We start from the raw sequence: 12,169 nt of genomic DNA, 5'->3' as shown, positions 1-12,169 counted from the left end.
AGCTCCCTGAACACTGCCTGGACCACAGAAGATGCTCAAAAAAATACTTCCTGAGTACTGAATTCATATGTGTGGTAGCCACTGGATGAAAGTTTGCTATTAAAAAATTATAAGCTACTTTCTTGTTTCCAGGACAAATTTTTCAAGGAGCCAACCATGAAAAAAAGCACAGATATCATAGACATAAAAAGATTTACGGTTTTATTGTAGTGATTTTTATCCCCAAAGGAGTACAAGAAACCCCTAAAATCTATAGAGAACACAAAGAATGAAAAGTCACCCTCAAAACATGTTCCAAGTGTTCCCAGGTGAAGTCTTTCCCTTGGCACCACGGGAAACGCAGAGGAGCCTCTGAGAGCATTGGGGCCGACCCGCGCTCACTCTGGGAGGCAAAGCCGCAACTGAGTGTAGAGAAACTGGGAGAGCAATGGAGAGAAGACATCCCAGGGCCCTCCAGGCTGAGCCTAACGTATAGGTAGGCATGCAGACTAGATCTGCACAGCACGCGTGCAGTAGGTGAATCCCCACGTGACCGCCACGGGGGAATGGAGGAGAAGGGCAAAAACAAAACAGAAACAAGCAAAAACCCCACCTGCTTTCTAAAGACCAGGGCTTCCGCAGGTGACAAGAAACTTTTGTATTCCACCTGAAGCTAATTGCCAGATGACTCATTCCAGAGCTTGAGAGAGAAAGGTTTATTCCCAAATCAGCCCACTCTCTGTTGTCATGATGGCAAAGAATACATTGGGAAACACAAAAGGGGACATTCCAGTTTTTCCTGTGCCGTCTGTCAGCCCCAGTCCCTTTGAGGGGAATGAAAGGCCTGGATCCTGGGCCATTTGTCTGATCCTTGGGCCCGTGAGCCCTGAGCTGGGCCTCTGCAGTCACCTCTCTGTGTGCTAAAGATTCCTGGGGAAGTGGAGCCAGCGAGCACAGACCCGGCACCGGTGAGTGCGACTGCCAAGTCTTCCTGGCATGCATCGTGCCCACACGAAACTCACCCTGTGTGTGTGCATGTGTGCATGCATATGTGTGTATGTGTTTATTAAGGGAAGGACTTTATAAGAAAGGACAGGAGTCAAGGCCTAACTCTTAATATTCACTCTTCAATCTGAGACGAGTCATTTAGCCTAACAATTTGTTTTTTCATCTGTAACAAGGCAACAGAATAAAACACCATGTCATCTATTCTACAGAGCTCAGGCAAGCCCTCTCTAAACTGTAACACACCGTGAACCTCTGACCATTATTGCTTCTGTGCTTAGCTCTTTCCCCAGCCACGTGCAAGGGTTAGACTGCATGATAGAACCAGGTGCCCACAGCCAGGGCTATAGGCCATTAAAAGTAGGCTTTTGGTCTCCCCGGAGAGGACAAGCTGGCTCTAGCCTTTGTCTGGGACTTACAGTGATGTGCAGCTCGGTCGAGGTCTAGGTAATTTGCGTTGTTTCCACCACCCTGTCTCCTTGTCTCGAGCAGCCCTTCCTGCTCACCAAGCTGATGCATTCATTAATGATGTGTTCTCCCTAACTGAAAAGATTTGCATTTATCAATTGCCTTGAGAATTCTCTCCAAAGTTTCTATATGTGACGATGACAGCAGTGACTGGGGGTACTGATCACTTTGTATCAGGAACTTTGCAGAGGACACTGCAGACTTTATCTTGTTTAATCCTTACAATATTTTTTTCTTTCTTTTTTTTTTTTTGAGGAAGATTAGCCCTGAGCTAACATCTGCTGCCAATCCACCTCTTTTTGCTGAGGAAGACTAACCCTGAGCTAACATCTGTGCCCATCCTCCTCTACTTTATACGTGGGATGCCTACCACAGCATGGCTTGCCAAGCGGTGCCATGTCCACACCCAGGATCCGAACCGGCGAACCCCGGGCCCCCAAAGTGGAACATGTGCACTTAACCGCTGTGCCACCCGGCCACCCCTACAGTATTCCTTAAACTAACTAGTGTTATCTCCATTTTCCACATGAGGAAACTGAGGCTTAAGAGAGGATAAAATCTTGCCCAAGATCATACAACTATCGAGTGGTAGAGCCTGGATTGAAACTCAGGTGGTCAGACCCCAAAGTCTTTGCTTTGAACCATAGTTACCAGGCTCAGACGGCTATGCGCCATACTGGTCCATGGGGCATGCATGGCGTTTGGGGAAAGGGAAGAAGAGAAGAACGAGGAAAACTTATTCTGGATATGCAAGCCCTATGTGAGGGTTAAAAGGCCCCTTCACACCTTCTTATGTGTGTCTATGTTATTTTTTCCCCTTAGCTCCCAAAGGAAAGGCATAGAGAGTATAGTTAAATGCTGTCCCCAGCACCATCCAGGTTCTCTGCCTCTGGCCCCTCACCCACTGCTGGGCTGCCCCTTGCTGCTTCTCGAGTCCCATCAGGGGACAAGTGCAGTGTGGGGACAGGGTGCGCTGGCCAGTCTAAGTAGAGTGCAGACACGAAAGTGCCCTTGTGGGCACCCAGCTAAGTGAGGCAAAAGAGAAATGTGTTCAGGCGACACGCCCTGGAGTTGGACCCCATTCTTCCTGCTCACTTCCTGGCTGCACGTGGCCTTAATGGTCCTCGAGCCTCTCCCTCCACTGGACAGGGCCTGAACTGCAACAAAGAGAACCACGGTCAGCTCAAGCCCAGCCCCGCCCTGGAGGTGAGCAGGCTGCTGCTCTGAGAAGGGCAAGTGCCAGTGCAGAGGGACGGGTTCTTGTCCCAGGTCTGACACCGACTGGGCCTCACCTGCGAACTCTTTTAACCTCTCTGGCCCTCGGACATCTCATTCCTAAAATGAATGAGGAGCTTGGGTTTCACTAAATCTCTAAGAATTCCTTTCAATTCTAAACTCCAGTGATTCGAAATCTCTCCCCTTCTGGGCAGCTCCATTGCCACTCTCCTCCAGTGAACCAGTGGGGACCTTCTTCAGTGGGGATGATGGAGGAGCTCCCAGGAGGACGGGCACTGAGAACACAGGAAGTGCGGAACAGAAACGGGATTGTGACATCAGTTGGCGGAAGGAGGAAGTGGCTCCCAGAGACCCAGCCCAGAGGCAGAATCGGTGGCCGCAGACTCTCAGGGCTCTTAGCGTGTTTCCAAAGGCCGAGACCCGCAACCCCCTGCAGCTGGTGGTGAAAGGTGCCCCTCAGAGAGTGGAGTCTGGTGCTCACACAGGGACAAGTGGCTTTTCTCTCAGTTACTCCATCATGGTCACTCATGACTACGTGAATTTAATAACACCCCTGACCCAACCCCCTCAAAACCAAATGACTCCTTTCCAAATTTAAGCTGTTCCAACTATTGACTGTGACTGACCACTATAGCAACTGCACAACAATCTGGAGGTGGTTGCACGGGGGAAAAGGACCCAACTTCAGTGAGTACATTTACTTGCAGAGGGAGCAGGAAAGGATGCTAGTTGAGGCTCCCTTCACCCTCTTGGATACAGTGCTTCTCAATGTAAAATATCCCAAGATGAAAGTGAAGATCAAGTTACTAGGACGGCAAATACAGACGTTGAGCAAATGAGGAAATAGATTTCACGTGGGCAACGTTTGACAAATCTTTCTCATTTGTGGCCCTCAGTAAGAAGGGGATGCTCAAGGTCACTGCCCACGTGTTCTTCTGTCTCGCCGACTGTCTTCGAGCAAGGTCAGAGAGCGAATCATAAATGGGGGCAAATTCCAGCCGGGTCTTTCAACCAGCTGTTCTGTTCTATGAAATGTCACACTGTAACAGGATAATTGGAGGGTCTGGATAAGCTGGTGAGGGAATAAGGGCTTTTCCTAAGGAAGATAAAAGCAGAGAAGCAGCTCTCAGCACTAAGCTGGCTGCCCTGTTTCTTCAAAAATAGGTCCTCTAACATGGAGAAACAGAAATCTAAACCTTCTTAAATCCCCCAGAATGTTTTGAATAGAACAAACACCTTTTTCATGAAAGAAATACATTTTAAAAGATCATAGCAACAGGATGCACCAGATGCTTGGTCACCTAAGTGTTTTTGGAAAAGGAAAAGAGCTATTCAGCATTAAAGATTCAGGAATGTCTGTTGACATATTAAAGAAACAACCTCAGGGGACAGCTGACAAGGCTCCAAGAAGCATTACCAAGGGAACAGTGACGCAAACACATTCCGTTTTTACAGGCTGGCCTGCTGCCAGGCTCCCTCGCCTGACGGCTGATGTAATGTTAAACCCTATCTGGGTTAGCGTTGCTTAGATATCAACTCAAGCAGCTCAGTCCGCTGCAATCAATAGCAGGCTCCTTTTATAGAAGATAGTAAAGGAAAAAAAAATGTGTATATAGAGAGAGAACTCCGGATGCTGGTGTGCTGAAAACCTAAACGTTGTGCCGAAAATGGGAAAGGAAAAGAAAGAAGGGTCCAACATAAACCTTAGAAGCACCTTAGCACCCTCAGCTGTCTTCCTGTGGAGTAAGTCCAGTTGTTCACAAAAGATATTGCTATTTCATAACGATACTAGCTATTTTTTAAAGCATAACTAAGGAATATGCCTAATTCCCAGCTGAGCTAAATGACGATGGAAGAAAACAGAAGACATTAGGTGGGAATGTGAAAATAATGGTATTTTTCATTATTGAATAAATGGGCTGATTCCTTTTAAACCTCTGCGTAAAACGTCATTTCTTAAGAGCTTCTTTCTTCAAGACCACTAGTTTTCAATTATTGTAGAATAAATAATCAGAATAATAATTATGCAAATTTTAATCAGTCTTAGATTGAATGCTTATGTCAAGTGTCCTCTGTAATGTGTTGAGGGGCCACTCTTCATTCTCTCTCTCAGGCATAGCAATTTTAACTATCCAAGAGTGATAAAGAAGAACTCATTTTAAAAACTCACTTCAATTATGCATATCCTTGTTTATTTATTAGATTATACTTAGATGGAAGGAACCTATGTTGTCTTACACAGAAGACCAACAGCAAAAGCATCCTTGGTTCCAAGCCTTAAGAGTATAAATAATCAAATCCAAAAAAGCCCCAGCAAAATTAGGGGATGGGAGCGGAGGAAGGATGAACACAAATAGGGATAGCAGGGTTATTTTTAATAACAATGAAATGAGGATAATGATGAGGATGTAGCACACTGTCATCATGAATAAAGTCCACAAGGATGGCAGCGACATGATAAAAATGATACGTTATTAATCTTTTACATGTTTTTAACACTTCTAAGATAGGTGGTTGTTTTTTTCCCAACCTAAAGGAAGTTTAAGCTTCAGGGAGTCCATAAACCAGGTGAATTTATATGAAAAGCTGATGGGTAGGTACATATTTTTCTGGGAGGATGGCTCCTTGCTTTCATTAGATTCTCAAAGGGGTCCAAGAGATCCCCAAAGCTTAAAACAGACGAATCCTTAGGAGTTAAAAAATCCTTCAGAAATTTGATCTCAATTGTTCTCCACCTCCCAGTGAGATAACTTATTTACAGGTGGAGAACGTGGGAAATTGAGAGGTTAAGTTGCTTGCCCAAGATCAAGGGAGCAGCCCAGTCTATTATCTATGATGCTAGATCAGACAGCTTCCTTGCATGAGTTTCTTTGGCATGTCCATCAGTCAGGAATGTCCAATTAGGGCAATGCTTGTCAGGGAAGGGCCAGAGGAAGCTCGGGATGCCCACTGATGAGTTCCATGGCAACTCAACTGAAGCACCCAGGCTCCGTCAACTCCCACCCTTCCCTTCTCACACTCCTGCTGCCCACGTCTCCCTGCAATAAGGCCAAGGCTGAGCAGAAGACTCAGTGGCAGTGTTTCACCATTTTAACAGTCCCCCATAAGGATGTAATTTTAGTATCACCTTTCTATGATAAGGCAATGTTTGCTTCAGAATCTTAAAAGTTCATATCTGACAGAAAGGATACAGAACAGGAAACTGGGGTGCACAGATATGAAGGAACTTCCCAGCATTGTAGAAAATAGGATGCAAATTCAGCTCTCCAGATTCGCAGGCTGGTCTGTTCTACACTGACTTACACCAGCTCAGCCTATGAATAGAGCTGTGCGTTCTCTGAGTCCAGTTCCTCCGGCCTGCGGGCAGCGGCCCGTAAGGCATGGCAGGAAAAGTCCATTCCAGCTTCAAGGAGGGAGTCGAGAAGAGAGGGTGGACTAGGAGCCCTGAGAGTGGGATTTTGTTCCTTCTTTGAAGCAATCCTATTTAATGTCATTTTTACAGTTACAAAATAGTATCTGTTCATTGTAGAAAATTTGGAAAAAACAAAAGGAAAAAGAAGAAGGAAAAAATATCTTAACCCCATGTCTCTCAGACATCATCCTAAACAAACAAATATCCTGGTTCCTGGTTGTTGGGACCGGCCCCTCCTCTTTCTAACTGTGACCCTGAAGTCACAAATTCTTGGTTTCTTTGTGAAGAAAAGGGGAATAAGACCTTTCTTGCCTGCCTCCCAGAATCTTTACATAGCTCAAAGAAGATTATGGATTTGCAAATGAGAAAATGCATTTGTAAATGACAAACATCCATATTACAAATATAAGGGATTCAGATTATCCTTAGAGGTTGCTTTGCCATCATGTACTCACAGCTGCTAAAACTACCCCCTTAAAAACACTGCTTCTCATGCTAATTCCCTGCTTTAGAAGCTGCCATGGATCCCTATGGCCTATTATTCAATTCCAAGTGTCCCTGGGAAGACCTTTCTCAGTTCAGAACCCAGTCTTGTCTTTGAGGCCACACTATGATCTTTGACACCAATTCTATTCCATCCAAATACATCTGAACGTCTTTGGCACACATATTGCTTGTTTTATATTCTGAAACTTTCTGCATGCTTTCTCTCGTGTATGACATTTTAGCCCACCTTAAAATGCAGATCACTTCTAACGCTTCATTTAATATCATTTCCATCAAAAGGTGGCATGCTGGGGGAAATGGGGTAACCTATTCAGAGCTAGTTTTATACATGATAATTACGTGACATGTCACTGAAATTTACATCCAACTTGTGATTTTTCTTTCACAAACTTTTGTTTTCATTCTCTACATCCTTTCCTAAAATGCTTAAAAAATAGATTTTGCAAACCCTTCCATGGGACATGAATGTCATTTGTTGTATATGAATTTGCTAAGAAATAGGGTGTACCACAGCTGTTATTTTTTCCACATATCCTACTCAATCTGTCATGCATTTACTGTGTTTTATAAATATGTGACATATTTGGAAATATATTGTTCACATATCTCACATGTTTTCCATTCAAGGCTTGCTAAAAATATAGTATCAGTTTGTCAACATGGCTTTCAAAAACAAAAAGATCCCCTCATTTGAAAATTCCGAGGAAGTCTATAGTCCAGACCAGGCAGTCGTGACAGGATATTTCACTTCCTGTCTCTGACTTTGTTGTGTTCGTATATGTCCTTGTGTCATGTGTAAGCTGTGCTTTAAGCATCTCAGATACAAAAATATCTTAGGCGTGTGACTCAAAAGCACGGTGGTTTACTTGGATTGCTTCATGTCCTAGAATGCGTGTTTCACTTGATACTGGAATATGAGAGAAATAACATTCCGCGTTCTCTCATCACAAGGATGTCCTTTCTGACGAGTTGGCAACATCACATCCAGACAGTGCTGTTGGGACTTTTCCATTAACTGAAAGCTCTGAGGTGTGCAAATCACAAACTGAGCTGGCTCCCAGATCATTCGAAATGCTGGTTTTCTTTCCATGTAAATGCCCACAGCCCTGGATTGACGTTTAAATCAAGTAGCTTCCGGAGAATTTAGAACCCATGCATAGCCTTGTGTCTGTAATGGGCAGCTGGGAAGGACCGAGGAGAGGGTGGACGTGGAGGGCAGAATCTACAAAAGACAAAAACAAACTTACTTGTCCTTCCGCAGTCAAAAGAAAAGGGCAGTAGTTAAACAAGGAAAAGGAGTTGGTGTTCTTCAATTCTTTCCTTTCAAAATTATCTTCAGTTTTATAAAGTACATCTGTCAGTTTCTTTTAAATAAGAGCAAAATTAGCCTGAGAAATCCATACTCTAGATCTCATATTTTCAGCAGATATAACCAGTGCAATGACAACCACTATTATTACACTATTATTATTTATTACGTGTTTATTTCCGACATTAATCTGATCTCAACACATTATCAGCGGACTCTTTCCTTCCAAGAGGGAAGCTTGCTCAGCGGGCGGTCGCTCTGCAAAGCTGTCTCCCCAGCCTGGACTGTATCTGCGTTTGTTCTGTGCAGCTGCACGGCCCTGGCTAACTGTAAGGGAATTCTCACGTGACCAAGAATGGCCCCACACTCCCCACTATCTCACTTCCTTTGTGTGCCTCGTAGAGACACACAGGAGACCCTGGAAGCTGGCTGTGGAGGCTGCACAGAGATTTTGACCCAGAACTCAACTTCAGGGTAAAACTTTACAGGAAGTTTGAAAGGGGCTCCTTCTGCCTACACTGCGCACAGAAAATGCATTCACCAGTTTACGGGAGAGACTTGAGCTGCCTCTCAAGAACGTCTGACTGGTTATCACTGGAAAAAAACCCTCTTGGTTATGTGATCACACATCCACCTTTTGAGATAGCAGCATATTATTAACCACCAGCTCCTTAGCAATCCGTGTCAGGACAATAAGACCTTTGTACCCACAGTTTGTTCTTTCAAAGCCCTCTTGGCCCTTCATCTTGTTTTGCCTGTTCAGCAGCCCTGCAAGGGAACGCAGGTACTATTTCCCCACTTTCCAGATGGGGAAAGCTCCCTACAGCTTTGAGCAGAGGAACTGGAATTGGAACCCAAACCTCTCAGCTCATGTTTCTTTCTTTCAGCCCAGGCCCCCTTCTGATTGTTACCTACCCACCCCAACCCGTTAAGATCCATTGGGTGGGAAAAATGACCTTTTTCAGATTCTGCTCTGGAAGAAACTTTGTGTCTTAAAAATACTGATTTATTTCCAATCACTAAATTCTCAGTGTCCATCAATTATTTTTGTATTGCTTGCCTATTGCTCCGCTAAGCATAATGACAGATCAAAAAGTATATGGCAACCTTCCTGTCCACAAGCAGCTATGGTGGCCCGACGCCCCGTGCCCGTGTATAATCTCCCTTCCTCGAGTGTGAGCGGGGCCCAATTTGCTTCTAACCAAGAGAAGATGACAAAGGTGACGGGATATCGCTCCTGTGATATCATTATGTTACGTGGCAAAGGTGAAGGGATTTTGCAGATGTAATTAAGATTTCTAATCAGTTGCCTTTAAGTTAATCAAAAGAGAGATTATCCTGGGTGGATCTGACCTGATCAGATGAGCCCTTTAAAACAAGGTCTAGAGGTCAGAGACTCAAAGCAGCAGGCTCTCTCTCTCCCTTGCTGGCCCCGAAGAGGCAAATTGCCAGGAGATCTATAGCTTCAAGCAAATTAATTCTGCCCTGTGAGCTTGAGAGAGGACCCGGAGCCTGCACGGGACCCTGCTCCAGCTGACACACTGTTTGCAGTGTAGTGAAACCCTGTGCAGAGGACCCAGCTAGCTAGTGCCCAGACTCCTGGCCCATGGAAGCTGTGACGTAATAAGTGTGTTCTTTTTTATCCTGCTAAGTTTGGGGTAATTTGTTTCACAGCAATAAAAAAGGGAATACACTTGTGATCTCAGAAGAAGCTACCTTTCAACCTAATTTAGCAAGTGTCTAAAATCCAGGATTTGTAAAAAAAAAAAAAAAATTTTTTTTAGCTTCTTGGGTTATTACATAAATAAGATGTAAGGTGATATGTAGCACTAATAATTATACCAGGGTAATAAAATAGAAACAGTAGTGACAGTCATATTTGGTCCCTGTTTCTCTCCTTGTCTCATACAAACAGTTGCTCAGCCAATTGCTAACAGGAAGGACTGATTGCTAACATTAGCAGTCACATCTAGAAGCATCAGATAACTATTCCGAGAAGGCATTTTTAATGTCTCTCACAGCTAGAGCTGTCACCTTGGAGAGGAAGAGTTGGGTTCCGTGCAAAATCACAGGAAAAGCTTTCTCTAGAACATTCGGATTTTAAGAGGTACCCATGCCCACTCTACACATGCAGACTCTTCAAGGCAGAGCCTAAAACTGTGCCTGGATTAGTAGGACCGCAGCAAGCACATAGTAGGTCCTCAGCAAATACTGAATACACAAAAGTAGCATCGGCTCTGGAAAAGAATCTTCCCTTTAAAATGTCAGATGAAACGGTTAGTCTATTAAACACTTAGCAGGGAATTTGACCTGAAAGCTTAAATTTTGGTGATCTTTTCTAATATGAACTCTATTAGTAGAAGTGTGGAATTTTCTTGTAGTCGTGATGGCTAGTGAGTAGAATGAGGTGGGAGGAGTGACAGGAGAGAGCATCGGGGAGTGACACAGAAGCCCTGGGTAGGTGAAGGGTGTCTCCTGCCTGCTCTGGAAAGTCACAATACACCTGGGCAGACAAAGCGGGTGACATAACATAGCACCCCACTGAGCTCACAGGTAGGAGGAACAGAGAATAGGCATTTCTGCGTGTGTTCCCATGGGGAACCCATTTTGACATCAACTGAAGAAATAATGTTATTGAAACGGCATGGCGACGAGAAGTCAACAGTCCAAAGCTGTGTGCAGTAGCCATATAGTAACTTCACAAGACACCAAATATGGATCCCACCACGTACTACCAGCTGTGGTCAGGTCACTTCACCTCACTCACCCAAGTTTTGGTTTCCTCAGTTGAGAACTAGGGATCATTATAGTCCCTACCTCACAGGGAAACTGGAATAGGGCTTCCGTGAGAATGAAACAGGATAATTCACACTGATGTGCCGAGAGGTGAAGGGTGCTCAATGACTATTTATGATTATCATTCACAGAGATAAACCTAAAAGGTAAGTGACAGAAGTGACTGGTTGGATGTTACGTCTGGGGAAGGCTTCAGTGTCTTACTCTTATTCCAGAAAATTCCAAGCTTATCCTCGTCACACCACCAACATCAGCACCAACTGGTTTAACAGGGAGAGTACACACAGTCTGCAGTGCTAGGCAGGCAAAGCTACCCTTTGTGCTGTGTGTGAGCTGTTTGCCTATTGTCACTGTCCTTGACTGGGATGGCAGTGGTGGTGGCCAGGCCTTCTTTCCCGTCATTCCCTTTTTCCTCCTTGTCACCCCACCCCCAGGCTCCATTCTCTCCCTCTGCAGTGGCCCAACAGTGGCCTTCTGTGCTCCTTTTTGTTTGTGCTTCCGCTGCGGCTGGACTCACCCTAATTCATAAGCTCCAGATCTGTCCTTGGAGCACAGAAGTCAGAGCGGGGCCAGGCTCATTTGTGGATAGGGCACCGTGCTCACTGGGGAGTCGAGAGGGTGGCTTTCTTCAAACTGAGAAGGGGAAAAGCCCCTTGAATAGTCTGACTTTAAAGTCTCAAAATCACAGCCATCCTGAAGAAAACAATAATAATGCGGGAGAGGAGGCTGGCTGCCGTGGGAATGTGGACGGCCACACGCACACACACGTGGTGTCTGAGGCAGGACCTGAGACCTTCCTGAGAAGGGGGAGAAATTCTTTTTGGCTGACTCCTCTGACTCTGCGTTTCCTACAATTCTACAACAAAGATCCAGGAACATGAGAAAAGGAAACTGAGAAAATGTGTCCTGTGATCCAAATTTAAGCCAAGAACAGGACAGACAATGTGAGCCAAATAGAAATGAGGCCAAGAGTGCTTTCTTGGGGCCCCAGTGTTTTTTTCAAATGCCCAAACCTGTTTAACTGCTTAGTGTGAACTATAGTTCTGGGATACAGTTCACAATGGGAAAGGAAATTTAATTAGGGCTGGCAACCTCACCTTCAATCTTAGGTCAATATAGTCAAATGGCACATTAACAGTTATTGCTACTGATTGATTCCTGAAAGAAAGAAGAGAGAGAGGGAGGCAGGGGGAGAGGGAGAGAGAGAGGAAGCAGGTGACATACTTTAATTAAGAGTTATGCTGAGGAAGGTTGTCCTACATCAGCTGCAGAAAACAGCAACCACTCCTCAGTGCCAAACTCAGTCCATTCCCGGGTGACATGATGCATGGGCGTGTACCGCTGTGACCCACCCTACATATCATTTTCACAGTAATTTAAGCAATCAAATTTCTCCAATTAGGACTTGAAAGGTACTAAGAACAACCCACATTTGTATATTGCTTTGCAGTTTGTAA

General features: G+C 44.8%; 1 long non-coding RNA gene across 1 annotated transcript; it reads left to right on the top strand.

The window, feature by feature from the left end:
• The first annotated feature begins 712 nt into the window (after positions 1–712).
• LOC138923728 (uncharacterized) lies at positions 713–4,622 on the top strand. The gene is made up of 2 exons (XR_011437778.1): positions 713–947; positions 1,712–4,622. It is a non-coding gene; the product is annotated as an uncharacterized lncRNA (long non-coding RNA).
• The last annotated feature ends 7,547 nt before the right edge of the window (positions 4,623–12,169 follow it).

Source organism: Equus caballus, chromosome 1 (genome assembly GCF_041296265.1).
Source record: "Equus caballus isolate H_3958 breed thoroughbred chromosome 1, TB-T2T, whole genome shotgun sequence".
NCBI lineage: Eukaryota > Metazoa > Chordata > Mammalia > Perissodactyla > Equidae > Equus > Equus caballus.
The sequence above is the reverse complement of the archived record's forward strand: the minus strand, read 5'-3'. Positions and strand labels throughout refer to the sequence as shown.